Consider the following 15,104-nt stretch of genomic DNA (forward strand, 5'->3'; position numbering starts at 1 on the left):
TTTTATTTTCATTTCTGTTTAATGCAATCTTAAACCCATTTATGTTTTCATTTTTATGTATTGTATATTCGTTTCTAGAATCTCTACTTCATTTTTTTAGGACTACTGTTTTCCACAAGTGAATAGATATTTTTTTACCCTGCAGATACATTTAATGTGCTCTTTCTTTACTTAAATGAAGTAAGGAAAGTAATTTGTGAGTCTAGCCACTCCAAAATTTGAAAATTTCACAGATCTATTTCTACTATAGGCTGTTTTCACTGCTTTTAACTCATAATATCTTGTTTCCTTGTATGTTTGATTATATAGCAGCACGTCTTTGTCATTGCCCATAAAAATCAATGTGATGATTCCCTGAAACTTAGAATAAAGTGCCTTCCTTTTAGAGACAATTTATTTTTGTTTGTCTCAATGGTACTTAATCCCAATCACCAGTGTAGGAACAGCAAATAATAATATATTAAAGCTTCAAATAGAGGAAGAAGATATTGAATATTTTCAACACAAAGAAATGATAAATGTTTAAGACAATGAATGTGCTAATTACCTTGACCTGGTTACTATATATGCATTGAAACATTACTATGTGCTCCATAAATATGTACAATTAGTATATGTCAACTTAAAAAAGTAAACCTAAATTCCAGTGATGTGAATCCCAGGGCTACAAATCCAAATACCATGAGCTAATGAATAAATCTTCTTAGGGAAAATCCCTGTCTTTGTTTTTGCCCCTCTTCTGCTCAGAGTCAAATAAACTCTCCCTGAAATTATCTGGAAGTGTTGAGAGGAATATGGATTTACCTCTCTTACTCACTCTTTTCCAACATGAAGTCATGACTCAGAGTCCAAGTTCAATGCTGAAATAAAGAGAGCTTGGTAAACTCAAGCAGAACTTATGCTATCTCTATTTTCCACACATGTAACTCATTTTCATAATTTAATATTTAAGCATAATTGATTTAAATTGTTCTGCTTATATCTCTGAATTTCAGGTTTCTCTTAAAATTTAGCCTGCTAATTTCTTACTATCAGGCCAAAAAAAATTTCAGTTTTTATAAGATTATTTTTAAGATCTCTTACCCAGCAATTTTGTTTGTTCTCTATCAACTGAACTTTCTGAAAAACATAGTTGATTATAACTGAAAATATTGATTAGAACATTGGCACACACTTTGTTATTATTTGCATTTGTATGTACATTGCAGCACTATTCATAATAGCAAAGACATGGAATCAGAATAGGTGCCCATCAATGGTAGAATGAATAAAGAAAATGTGGTACATATAAACCATGAAATACTACACAGCCATAAAAAAGGATGAAATCACACTCTGCAGTGGCATGGATGCAGCTGGAGGCCATTATGTTAAGCAAATTAATGCAGAAACAGAAAATAAAATACCACATGTTCTCACTTATAAGTGGGAAGTAAACAGTGGGTACACATGGACACAAAGATGGAAAAAGTAGACACTGGGGAATACTAGAGGGAGCAGGGTAAGATGGGGGCAAGGGTTGAAAAACTAATTATTGAGTATTACACTCACTACCAGGCTGACAGGATCAACCATACCCTAAACCTCAGTCTCACACAATATACTTATGTAGCAAACCTGCACGTGTATCCTATGAATCTAAAATAAAAGGTGAAATTATATTTTTAAAAATTTAAAATAAAAGCATACCTCTGCAGCAGTAGCTGGGGTAACACAGCCTTTCCCCACCAGTAAAAAAAAAAAAAAAAAAAAAAAAAGTAAGATAAAAAGTAAAAAAAAAAATTTTGAGTCTGTCTTAGACACATTTTAAGGTACCACTATCTCTTTATAATGGCTTTTTAGTTGAATGTGTGCATGTAAGTGTATGCAGGGCACATGTGTATGTGCTTATATATATTCAGAACTTAGCTGTAATACAACTCTGTCTTTAATAAGCCACTGATTGCCTCTGAACCAATTTTCTCAGTTGTAAATTGAAACAGTAGAATTAAGTGATCTCAAATATCTGTTCTAGTTTTACAATCTATATTTCTATGATACAAAGATTGCATTTTGAAGTAATGTCTGTCTTTTATCTTTTATATCTCTTTCATATTTCCCATACCAAGATATTTTTCACAAAGTCCTGGGGGGAAAAAAAATTCAGAAACAAATAGAAGTGGTTCGTTATTGCCATAAAATAAAGCTCAGCTCTTTTGAACGTGCATGAGACCCCAGGTGCCCTGGAGTCTGTCTGCCTTGCCAGGTTCACCCCTTACTGCTCCTTGCCACACAATTTCTGCTGTGGAGACAACATATTGATTAAAGCTCTATTTCTCTATCCATGCTTTTTACTGCATTTCTTTGTTAACCTAACTCCTCTTCTTCCTTTCAAATCAGCCCAGATGTCTTCTCTTTCAAGTTTTCTTTAAACTCTAGGACAGACTTGGCATTTTCTTTCAGAGCTTATGCTATCGTAGCACTTACTTAATATTATGTTGAAACCACCTGCTTCTGGAAACTCCCTGAAGACAAGACTTGCTGTCTTTTACCTTTATAGCCTCAAAATGAATATATGTTTAATTGCTAAAAGAAGATTACATCTGATTTTATCCTCATTAGGTAGTGTTTTTATTTTTGACTTTCAATATGTTCTGCATCAATACAAACTTTATTGTTTTATTCATATTTTATTAATTATTTTAACACTGAGTTATCAGATTACTTCTAACAGTAGGACATTGGCATTTTACTAATCTCTTAAATATGACATTTTATATAATGGTCAATATTTCTTCTGAAAAACTCATATATATTCAATTTTATAATTAGTTTATATTAATGAAACAGGAAAAAAGATTCAAAATTTTTTTCGGAAATTTACTATGCTGAAAAAATTATACTAACATCTGAAAATTGTGCCATTTTGCATGAGATGAATAACAATTTTAAGTACTCTTTAGTAATTATCCTATTAATAATTGAATTAATAATCAAAATAGTAGCTATAATTTATTAAGTACTTATTTTACTCCAGATGCTCTTCTGAAAGTTATAAACATAACTCAGGTGATACCTACAACAATGCTATAATGCTAACATTGTCTTTATTCTATAAATTCACTTTACAGAAAATTAAATATGTCTTAAACATTAATTTAGTGCCTAGTTGTCCACGTATTTTTCATTTGAACACAGTATACCTATTAAAGTGGATTAATTTAACTTAATCAACTAAAAGATAATAATAGTATTAGATACTGTATATATATATATACACAAAGAGTATCTTGGTAGGTACTGTGGAGGGAAGATGAGGAATTAAAGCATACATCTTAACCTTTAGGGGTTTGCTATCTTACAGAGGAAACAGTGTATAAAAATCTGCTGTTTCATGAGTTCTTCATATTTTTTTTTACTGCTCATACCTTTAAGCAATGTCTAAGTCATTGTTTTTTGGTACATTTTCAAGAATAAACATAAGAAAAAATGAAATTATAATTAATTCATACAGCAAGGTTTGCTTGTAGAAAATAATGTATTTTTTTCCCAACACTTTGAAAATGCTAAGAATGGCTTCTTTCACCATGTCCAAGCTTTTTAGCATAAATGCAGCCCCATTTGTCTATTTACTTTTGTCACCTATGCTTTGGGGTCCTACACAACAAATCATTGCCGAGGCCAATGCTGTGAAACTTCTCCCCTTTGTTTTCTTCCAGTATTTTTACAATTTCAGGTCTTAGATTTGAGTATTTAATTCATTTGAAGTTATTTGTACATGGTGTGTGAACCCCAAATATCTGAGACAGGTCTCAGTTGGTTTAGAAAATTTATTTTGCAAAGATTGAGGACACTTACCCATGACACAGCCTCAGAAGGTACTGACAACATGTGCCCAAGGTGATCAGAGCACAGTTTGGTTTTATACATTTTAGACAGACATGAGACATCAATCGACATATAAAAGACGAACACTGGTTCAGTCTGAAAAGGTGGGCCAACTCGAATCAAAGGCAGGGCAACTTGAAGTAGGGAGGGGGCTTCCAGGTCATGGGAAGAAAAGTGACAAATGGATGGTTGCATTCTTTTCAGTTTCTGATTAGCCTCTCCAAAGGAGTCAATCAGATGTGCCTTTATCGCTGAGAGCAGAGGGGTGACTTTAAATAGAATGGGAAACAGGTTTGCCCTCAGCTTGGCTTTTCCCTTTAGCTTAGTGATGGGGCCCCAAGATTTATTTTCCTTTCACAGGTGTGTGACAAGGGTCCAGTTCCATTTTTTCTGCATGAGGATAACAACACAGCAAAACTGCAATCTACAGAATCAGAGAAAATATTTGTAACCAATAGGTCTAATAAAATGGTAATATCCTAAATAAACAAGAAACTCAAAATTCTCAACAGCAGAAAAAGAAAAAAAGACCTGGGCAAAGAACCTGAATAGACATATCTCTAAAGAAGATATACGAATGACCAAGAGTCAAATGAAAATATGTCTCATCACGGAAATGCAAATTAAAAGCATAGATACAACCTTGCCCCTGTTAGAACAGCTATTTTCTTTCTCTTTTTAAAAATTTTGTTATTTTACTTTGAGATCTGGGATGCACGTGTAGAATGTGTGGTGGTTTGCTGCACCTATTGACCCATCACCTAGGTTTCCTCCCCTTGCCCCCCCACCCCTCAGCAGGCCCCAGTGTATGTTAAAACAGCTATTTTCAAAAAGACAAAATATAACCACAAATGTTGGCAAGGATATAGAGACAAGGAAACCCTGTTAACTGTTGGTGGGAATATAAATTAACACAACCACTAAGTAAAACAACGTGGAGGCTCCTCAAGAGACTAAAACATAGATCTACCATATGATCCAGCAATCCCACTACTGGGTATATATCCAAAGGAAATGAAAACAACATATTGAGGAGATAGCTGCACTCGCATGTTTATCGTAGCACTAGTCACAATGCCCAAGTTATGGTATCAACCTAAGCTTCCTTTAACAAATGAATGGATAGAGAAAATGTGGCATATCTACATAATGTAACTCCAGTCAGCCTTTAAAAAGAAGAAAATCTTGTCCTTTCAAAAATAGGTGAACCTGGAGGACAGTATGCTAAGTAAAATAAGCCAGGCACAGAAAAGCAAATATCACAAGTTCTCAATTATATGTAGAATCTAAAACAATCAAACTCATAGAAGCGAAAATTTAATGGTGGTTATCCGAGACAAGGAGTTGGGGAAATGGTCAAAGGATGTGAAGCTGCCAGAAGACAGGAAGAATAAATGTTAAGTATTTAAGTTGATGGATATGTTAATTAGCTTGATTTAATCACTCCACACTCTGTATATACATGATAACATCACTTTGTAGCCCATAATTATATAATTGATCAAAAAACAAAATTAAATAAAAATCATAAAATACTGGTAATAAACATTTGTTAAGATCAATACTGAATAACAATATTTTTTACTCATCTAGCCACTTCATTTATAAATAAAAATTATAAGATTAATAATGTTGATAAATATTGAAGGTGAACCTCAGCTGCACTTCCTCAAGGATTGTCAAAAGCATAAGGATTATAGTTAAAAGAAGAGTGTTTTTTGGACATGCACTTTGATAGTCCCAGTTATTATAGTACAAATCATTCAGTTTAATTGATTTAAACTGAACCATCTGCTGTCTAATTGGCTCACAGCCAGTGGGATTTGTGTTAGTAAAGAATACTAATGTGAAGTTTATGTTTCACTAAGAATGTCTCCTTGTGAATCGCTTGAAACCAGAAGGTGAAGGTTGCAGTGAGCCAAGATTGTGCCACTGCACTCCAGCCTGGGCAACAAGAGAGAAATTCCGACTCAAAAAGAAAAAGAAAAAAAAAAAAGAATGTCTCCTTATTCATTGACAAAGATTAAACATATTAAAATGTATGCAAATCAAAGAGCCTACTTTCAAGACTTCTCCTGAACAAGTAGAATAAGTAGGATTAGATATATCTTCCTGCCCAAAACATTTTTGAAATGCACAAAATAAATGAAAAAAGGTTCTGAAGACATTGGATATCAGACCATGACAGAGAGCAATAACAGAGATAGTAAATAAACATTGTAAGCTCTCTGATTGTCCCAGTATACTTTGTGAAGATGTTTCCAGGTGGCACAGAAAGAGGAAAACCAGATAGATCCTATGGCTTGAAGAGACATAGTAGGGAAAGAAGGAAAGACACAGTTGACAGAGTTTGCAATGTAGAGTACCAGAAAGGAGAGAGTTGCCCAGAAAGAGAATTCTAGAGATCTGGAAAAGTTCTTGAGTCATCAGCTGAATACTAATTAGCCCATGAACATGGGAAAACAACTTGAGACAAAAGAAAGAAATGTATGAAAAGACAGAGGTAGCATCTTTTGCACTTACACAGGACTGGAAAAATAAATGCTCATTTCCACTAACAAGAGTGGAAATCCTAATAATTCACAGAGTATCGGGTAGAGTATATAAAAAATTTGTGCCTCAATTGTGGAGCAAAATTAGCCATAGGCCAGGTTCTGCTGTGGTCCTGCCTAACAAAATTTAAAGGCAATAAGCAGATATGAACTGCAAGAAATGTTAGAGGAATTCCCACAGGTAGAAGGAATATAATCCAGATGGAAATAAAAATTTACAGAAAAGGTTGATTATTTTCCTTATTATAGGTCACCTTTTTCTGCTTCTTTTTTATGCCTTGGGATTTTACGTTAGATGTAGAATTGAAAATTCAACTTTGTTGGGCTCTTGGCAATTTTTTTGTTCATTTTACAAATACTCTTGAGCTTTTTTCTGGAATATGATTAATTTATTAACAACAGTTTAATTCTTTCAGGTTTTCCCTTTAGCATATGCTAAAAGCCCATACAGAGGATCAATAGCATAAAATACCTCCTAAGAACATTTCTGCTTTGATGTTTGAAATGATGGCCAATTTATCAATATTGTGATGATTATCTCATAGAATATTTTACCAAATGTCTATTTGAGATTATCTGATGTCATCCGACAGCCATGGTGTCTTTCTTAGATTATGTCCTATAGACCTTGCAACCTGACAATTCCCATCTGTTCTTCACAGAATTGGAAAGCAAATTTTGTGCACCTGTGACAGAATTCTTGATATTCTTCATAGATTTTTGTCATTCTGTTCAATGAGAGATTCTTGCATAAAAACTTTAATCATTAATATTGAAATATAAAATTTAAAAATATATGAAATAAAAATTTGGTACTGGATTATCCAAAATATTTATTTTTGGCATGGGTACTTCTCAAATTACAGAATTATAACCCTCAGATTTTCTTCACCAGCAAGGATATTGTAAAACAACAAAAGAGAAACTTAATATATTTCAAAAGGTTACCAGGAAGCATGGTGTCCTCAGTTCTTAGTGTTCTTGGGAGAAAGAATTTGGCCAAGAGACAATTTAACAAAGAGAGTGGAGAGTTTTTGAAGAAAGTACACTCCAAGAGAGGAGTGAGCTTACTAGGCTGGGAGCAATAGCAATAGCAGCAATGGTTAAGGGGTATCACAGATTATTTAAAGTGGCAGAGTGGGCTGCTTGGAGGAGAATGGGCCAGCGACCCTGAAAGTTCTATGTTGTTGTTTTTTTATCATGTCATACACTTTCTTTAGGTTTGCACCTCTGTCTCAAGTCTCTGCTTTTGTCTGTGTCTGATTTCCGACTTCCGCCTTAAGTCCCTGCCTTTTCCCCCACCAAGTTCCCACCGCAGGTTTGTAGGATTCTCCCTTACTGTCTGTTGATACGCAAGTGCAGGCCCAGTGATCTATACAAATCTTTCCTAATGGTAGTGCGGTTCATTACTACCACCCCAGGAAGGTGTATAAACAGCAGTTAAATATGTAGTTATTGTGACTTTGTATCTCTTAGCAATTTCCCCTTTGCCTTTTTCCCCTCCTTATCAGCATATAGCTAACTATAGTTTCACAGTTCAATCACAGAATGAGTGATTACTGGGCATTTTAAGAGGCATTTTGGAGAGTTCCTTCTTGCATAGGTATTTTCCCTCCCCTCTACTCATATCTGGCACGCATATTTTGGATGGTCTCTGGAGTGTGAGATTTCATAGAGCTTACTACATTTTTAGGGGCTAACCTTCTTGCTCATGTCTAACTATCCACCTACTCTAACAAATACATATTACACTATAGGTGAGATGGCTAGATTATTGAAAGATAACTTTGATTAATTTACCCAAGACTAAAATTATTCTGAGACAAGGAGGATAATCCCTGACTACTGATCCAAGCGGTAGGCTGTGATAGGCAATGACTATGTCATGTTGCTGAGTTTATACCTCTAGAGCATAGCCTAATGCTTTTATAGACATTTACAAAACATTTATGATATTTTAAGAAGAATACTTCTGAACTTTTATGTGTGCCATGTTGTTGATCTTACATACCTATGATATGTCCTAATTTATATATAAAAACAAAATTTTATGATATTCTAGAATAAATATATATTCTTATGGGTTTTCTCCAATTACTCTGTTCTCCAATTATATTCTGCTCATTGGAATAATTTGAAAATAATTTAGACTCATAACTCATACATACTGTAAGGACTATGGGATACCTAGATTGGTTATAATCTGCTAATTTGTTTAATATTTAGAGACCTTCTAAAAATAATTCTTTCATAGTTTGTTTCTTCTGAAACTTCAGTGTCCAAAGTAGGTTACCCAAAAAAGTTACATGATTTCTATCACAGAGAATAAAGAAATTTCCTCTGATAATGTTCACAAATTAATAGTTGTAGGAAAGAGACTGAAAGAGACTAAGGATTGTTAAAAATGTTCAAGACTGAGTGTTTTCTGTTAATCAAGGCAAATAAAGTTCAGTTACCTAAAGGATTTAGTATTTATATTAAGCCTCAAGATTAACTTTTTCCATATCTTTCTTTCCTTCTTGCACAATTCAAAAATTTTATTTCATCTGGAGAGCCATATATTAATTATCATTTTTAGTCAGTTTATAATCTTCTAAATCTCTTCGAAATATACAGCCACATTTGGAGGTTTTGTAAGTTGACAATTTTTCTTTCCAAGTTAGATTTTCTGTTTTCCTTCTTTTGGGCCTGTGAACATTTAGAAATAGAGAGAGCAAGGATCCTTTTAAACTGCTCTTGACTGTACTACAGGCTACTCTTTGAAAATGTTCTAAAATATATATATATATATATATATATATATATATATATAAAGTTTTCTTAAGTAATTCTAAAATGCATTACATTGAAGATTTTTTATTTTATTATTATTTTTTTTTTGTATTTCAAGGTCACCTTTGAATTACATACAGCTAGGTTGCTTAAATCATTTTCTGGTCCCTCCCACTCTATTGTTTATAACAATGTTTTTTTTCCAGAAAAGGGGTTAACAATTAAGTAAACTCATTGGCATAGATATACTTGTCCAGAAGGTTTTTTTAAAAATCCATAAATCATAGTACTTAACATGGCTTTAGACTGGGATTTAAAAGCAATATGAAATTTCATGTTCTCACTAAGATGGTATAAAAAGGATTAGATTTACCACCCTACTGGGGAAACAAAACAAAACAAAAATAAAAAATAAGAAAAAAATGTCTTTCAGACATTGACTTTTATAATGCATATCTCAAGGCTGATTTTTCACAGAAGTGAAGCAGGTGAGACTAATCTTGTAACTGCTCTGGTTTGCTTCCTACACAAAAATTTAAAAACACGTGAACAGAGAGGTATACCCAAAGCCCCTAAGTGAACTCATGGAAGTGAAGAATATTAATGGAGAAAAGGAAAAGTTGAGGCAGCTGGAAGTTGTAGAGGCAGAGATCTGGAAAAGACAGAGCTATATCATTTCTTAGGTGTAGTAGTAATTGATTTATAAATTTAGGAGCTCCAGTGTGAGATGTGTATATATTTAAGATTGTGATACTTTCCTATTGGACAAGACCTTTTATTATTATATAATGTCCCTCTTTGTCTTTTTTAACTACTATTGCTTTAAAGTTTTTGTCTGATATAATAATAGCAACTCCTGCTAGTTTTTGTTGTCCATTTTCATAAAATATCTTTTTCCACCCCTTTGCCTTAAGTTTATGTGAGTAGTTATGTGTTAGGGGAGTCTCTCTTGAAGGCAGCAGGTACTTGGTTGGTGAATTCTTATCCATTCTGTCATTCTGTATCTTTTAAGTGAAGCATTTAGGCCATTTATATTCATTTAGTATTGAGATGTGAGGTACTATTCTATTCATCCTGTTATTTGTTGCTTGCATACCCTTGGTTGTTTTGGGTTTTTGTTGTTGTTGTTGTTGTTATTGTTGTTTGTGCGTGTGTGTTGTTGTATTATAGGCCCTGTAAGATTTATGCTTTCAAATGTCCTGTTTTGATGTATTTTGAGGATTTGTTCCAAGACTTAGAGGTCCTTTTAGCAGTTCTTGTAGTGCTGGCTTGGTAATGGCACAGTGCCTCAACATTTGTTTGTCTGACAAAGACTATCTTTCATACAAAAAGCTGTATCCTCCATTTATGATACTTAGTATCACTGGATACAAAATTCTTGACTGATAATTGTTTTGTTTAAAGAGGCTGAAGATAGGGCACCAATCCCTTCTAGTCTGTAGGTTTTCTCCTGAGAAATCTGCTGTTAATCTGATGGGTTTTCCTTTATAGGACACCCTATTCAACAAATGGTGCTGGGATAATTGGCAAGCTACATGTAGAAAAGTAAAAATGAATCCTTTTCGCTCACCTTATATAAAAATCAGTTTGAGGTGGATCAAGGACATACATCTAAAACCTGAAACCATAAAAATTCTAGAAGATAACATTGGAGAAACCCTTCTAGATATTGGCTTAGGCAAAGACTCCATGACCAAGAACCCCAAAGCAAATATAACAAAAACAATGATAAATAGGCGGGACTTCATTACACTAAAAAGTTGCTTCACAGCAAAAGAAACAATCAGCAGAGTAAATGGACAACCTACAGAGTGGTAGAAAATCTTCACAATCTATACATCTGACAAAAGACTAATATACAGACTCTACAAGGACCTCAAACAAATTAGCAAGAAAAACAAAACCCTTCAAAAAGTGGGCTAAGGACGTGAATGAACAATTCTCAAAGAAAGAGTTGCAGTGAGCCGAGATTGTGCCACTACATTCTATCCCTGCTACAGAATGAGACTCAGTCAAAAAAAAAAAAAAAAAAAAAAAAAAAAAAAAAAAAAAAAAAAAAAAAAAAAAAAAAAAAAAAAAAAACCAGAATTAAAATGTGTGCTTATTGGTTGCACAGTAGTGCTAGTGGCTTCGTGGTTTGGTCCTCGGAGCCGGAAGCCACCACTGGTACTGAGCTGGTAGGAAGCCCCTGTCCATGAGCTCATTGGAGCTTTAACCCATTATCACTCCTCCAACTCACTGACACACAAAAAAAATGATTGAAGCAGATGCCCAGGAAAGCTCTTCATTGGTGGGCTTAATACAGAAACAAACGAGAAAGCTCTTGGCACAGTATTTGGCAAATATGGACAAATAGTGAAAGTACTCTTGATGAAAGACCATGAAACCAACAAATCAAGAGGATTTGCTTTTGTCAACTTTGAAAGCCCAGCAGACACTAAAGATGCAGCCAGAGACATGAATGGAAAGTCACCAGATGGAAAAACCATCAAGGTGGAACAAGTCACCAAACCATCATTCGAAAGTGGTAGACATGAACTGCCTCCACCTCCAAGAAGTAGAGGCCCTCTAAGAGGTATTAGAGGTGGAGGAGGAGGAAGTGGAGGAACCAGGGGACCACCCTCTCAAAGAGGACACATGGTTGATGGTGGATATTCCATTAATTTTAACATGAGTTCTTCCAGGGGACCGCTCCCAGTAAAGGGCCACCACCAAGAAGTGGGGTTCCTTCTCCTAAGAGATCTGCACATTTAGGACCAGTTCGCAGCAGCAGTGGAATGGGAGGAAGAGCTCCTGTATCATGTGGAAGAGATAGTTATGGAGGTCCACCTCGAAGGAAACCACTGCCATCTCATAAAGGTATTTATTTGTCCCCAAGAGATGATGGATATTCTACTAAAGACAACTTACCCAAGTTTTCTTGATGCAAGAGATTATACACTACTACCACAAGATTATACTTACTTACTCGGATTATGGTCATTTCAGTTCACATGATGACTATCCATCCAGAGTCTACAGCGATAGAGATAGATATGGTCATTATCATAACTATTCAGATCATCCAAGTGGAAGTTCCTACAGAGATTCGTATGAGAGTTAAAGTAACTCACGCAGTGCTCCACCTACATAAGAGCCCTGCCATCTTATCATGGAATCAGTCGCTATCATGATTACAGCAGTTTACATGACCTAAATGGTGGAAGTCGAGACAGTTACTCAAGCAGCCGTAATGATCTCTCCTCAAGTAGTCATGATCGCATTGGCAGACAAGAAAGAGGGCTGCCCCCTTCTATGGAAAGCCCTCCTCCATGTGATTCCTACAGCAGAGCAAGAAGAGGTGGTGGTCATGGAGGAAGCTGATCTGGTAAAGAGGGAGGTAGAAGCAGATACTAGAAGCAAACAAAACTTTGGACCAAAATTACAGTTCAAAGAAACAAACAAAAAGTGGAAACTATTCTGTCATAACTACCCAAGAACTACTAAATGGAAAAACTGCGTTACCTTTTTTAAATTCCCTAAGTTCCCCTCTGTAATTTTTATGTTTTTGTGAGGAAAAAAGTAAAATATTTTTAATTTTATTTGACTTTATGACATTGCTTTTCAACAAGCAAATGTTAAATGTGTTAAGACTTGCACTAGTGTTGTAACTTTCCAAGTAAAAGTGTCCCCAAAGGCCACTTCCTATCTGATTTTTCCCAGTAAATGGGGCAAGCAATTCTAAGGTCTTCCACAAAACACCTAGCCATCTAAAATGGAAAGATACAAACAAGCTAGTTATTGGAGGGTGGTTGGGATATGCTACTCAAAACATTTCAGGGTGTCTTCCAACTGAAATCTCACTGTTTCACCATGAAAACCCTGAGATCAGATGCCTATGTAAGGAAAGTGCTATTCACCCAGTAAACCCAAAAAAGCCAATGGATAATGCTGGTCATTTTGCCTTTCTGACATTTCCTTGGGAATCCACAAGAACCTCCCCTTTCCCCTCCCCCAGTAAGACACTTTAAGTATGTGTTAAACAAGTATAGAATACTAAATAAAAAGCTTGGCCAAAAGCAAACATGAAGCTGCAAAGGTGCTTGCTCTTACTGTTTCAAGTTTTGGCAACTCTGTAGTGTCTAACTTTTAAAGGAACAGCTTGATTGCAAAGGAGAAAACAGACAGGCAATGAAGTTATTGCCAACTTCCTAAAGGCTTATGACTTCTAAAAAGTGAATCTATCAGCATTCCACATTAGATTTAAAGCAACAAATGCCTGTGAAACAGCAAAGATGGTTGAGGATTATGCTCATTATGGTCCTGGAGTGCTGATTTATTCACAGTAGATAAAGCTGGCAGTAAGAAAAATCAAATGCTAAGAGTTGTTGAAGCAGAAGGCGGCTGATTGTCAGTAAGTCACTACAGTTGCATAAGCAATGCTGTCAGAATTGGTTTGGTGTAGGCAATAGATCTTGCCTTCAAGGATCACTGTGGATCTGAGAAAGGCATCAGTGTTATTAACACTCATAACTAGGGAGTGAGTGGTAGTTATTTAAAACAAGTAATTAATCAAATGGAAAAGGGGAAGTAATTAAGGAAATTGGTAAGTGGAGGTAGTCAAGAAGTTCTTGTGGTGCTTTACATAGATTTTACAGCTTTGGCTTTCATTTTGCTTAGCTAAAGTCATGGGGACAACTCTTTAATTTAGAAATTAAGTTGAATTATAAAAATGATGGATATAAGTGGTAGCTCTATCTAGTGAAGTGTCTGACAGTAAATGAAACACTTTTTTGTGGTGGCTTATTCAGAAACAGAGTTTAGTTGTAGAATAAAACTTGAGTGACATATGGAAAATAACAACCATGCTAAGCACACTGGAAACAGTTAGGCCACTTGGCTTTCTTTTGCTGTATTATTTTATAAGCCTAATTTACCTCCTAGTCTTGGAAACAAGTTTTAGTTTACTGCTTTGGAGACTAGAGCCAATAGCATAATGGTCTCAAAGGAAACAGACTTGAGTTGTTGGAGTAGAGGAACTAACTCAACTTACAAGGTTTTTTTTTGTTGTAATTATGGCACTGTCCTGTTTTAACATTTGCAACTAGGGAGAGTAAGTACAACATTTTAAACTCTCATTTGAAAGACAACTACTAATCAACAGACCACAAGGATAATGACCAAATTTATGTGGTTGTTGCCCCAGTCTTCCATACTCTTATGATTACTTGGGTGAAAGCTTCTGTGAGGACCTTTTGTCTCTTGAGATACCCAAGACATTTAAGATATTTAGATATCCTAAAGATAGTAGAGGATATAGAGATTGTACCAAATATAAATGTATATTAAGTTCAAAGCAAGAAGTATGTTAAAATGACCAGATAACTGTTTGATAGTTTACTGACGTAGCAGACATGTGAAAAACAATCAGATCTTGATTATTCTGGGTTTATACTGGTTGTAAAACAGAATGATATAGAAATGTTTTCCATGATTAACTGGTAGTTCAACATAGAGCTTGGGTATTATAGAACACTTTTCACTTTGTGGAATGTTTCGTATTGAAACAATAAAACTTTATCGAGGCAAAAAAAGTATGCATATTGCCTATGGAAAATATACAACAAAAAAGTTAGTGGAATAATGTCTTAGAGGGTATATAAAATATTATTGCAAACTAAAATCTATATTCAGTGTAAGTGCATATTTCAAACAAAAACTCAAAACTTAAAAAAGTCTCTGAATGTAGCTAGCCCTATAAATACATAAACAATTAAATTTGTTGTTTGTAAACTTTAGCTCAGAGAACACACAATCCCACATACATTCATAGTTACATTCTATAAATTGTTTAACAAAGAAATGCTATTCTTACACATTTTTTTTTTCAGAAAACAGAGGTCAACATTACCCTGATAACAAAAGTCAAAAAAG

At 34.7% G+C, this 15,104-nt stretch overlaps 1 pseudogene across 1 annotated transcript; it reads left to right on the top strand.

Annotated features, from left to right (window-relative positions):
- Nucleotides 1–1,350: 1,350 nt before the first annotated feature.
- LOC108294030 lies at nucleotides 1,351–14,634 on the top strand (annotated as a pseudogene). The gene has a single exon (XR_001820887.2). The product of XR_001820887.2 is annotated as an RNA-binding motif protein, X chromosome-like (transcript).
- The last annotated feature ends 470 nt before the right edge of the window (nucleotides 14,635–15,104 follow it).

The sequence above is a fragment of the Cebus imitator genome, unplaced genomic scaffold (genome assembly GCF_001604975.1).
Source record: "Cebus imitator isolate Cc_AM_T3 unplaced genomic scaffold, Cebus_imitator-1.0 Scaffold557, whole genome shotgun sequence".
NCBI classification, from domain to species: domain Eukaryota; kingdom Metazoa; phylum Chordata; class Mammalia; order Primates; family Cebidae; genus Cebus; species Cebus imitator.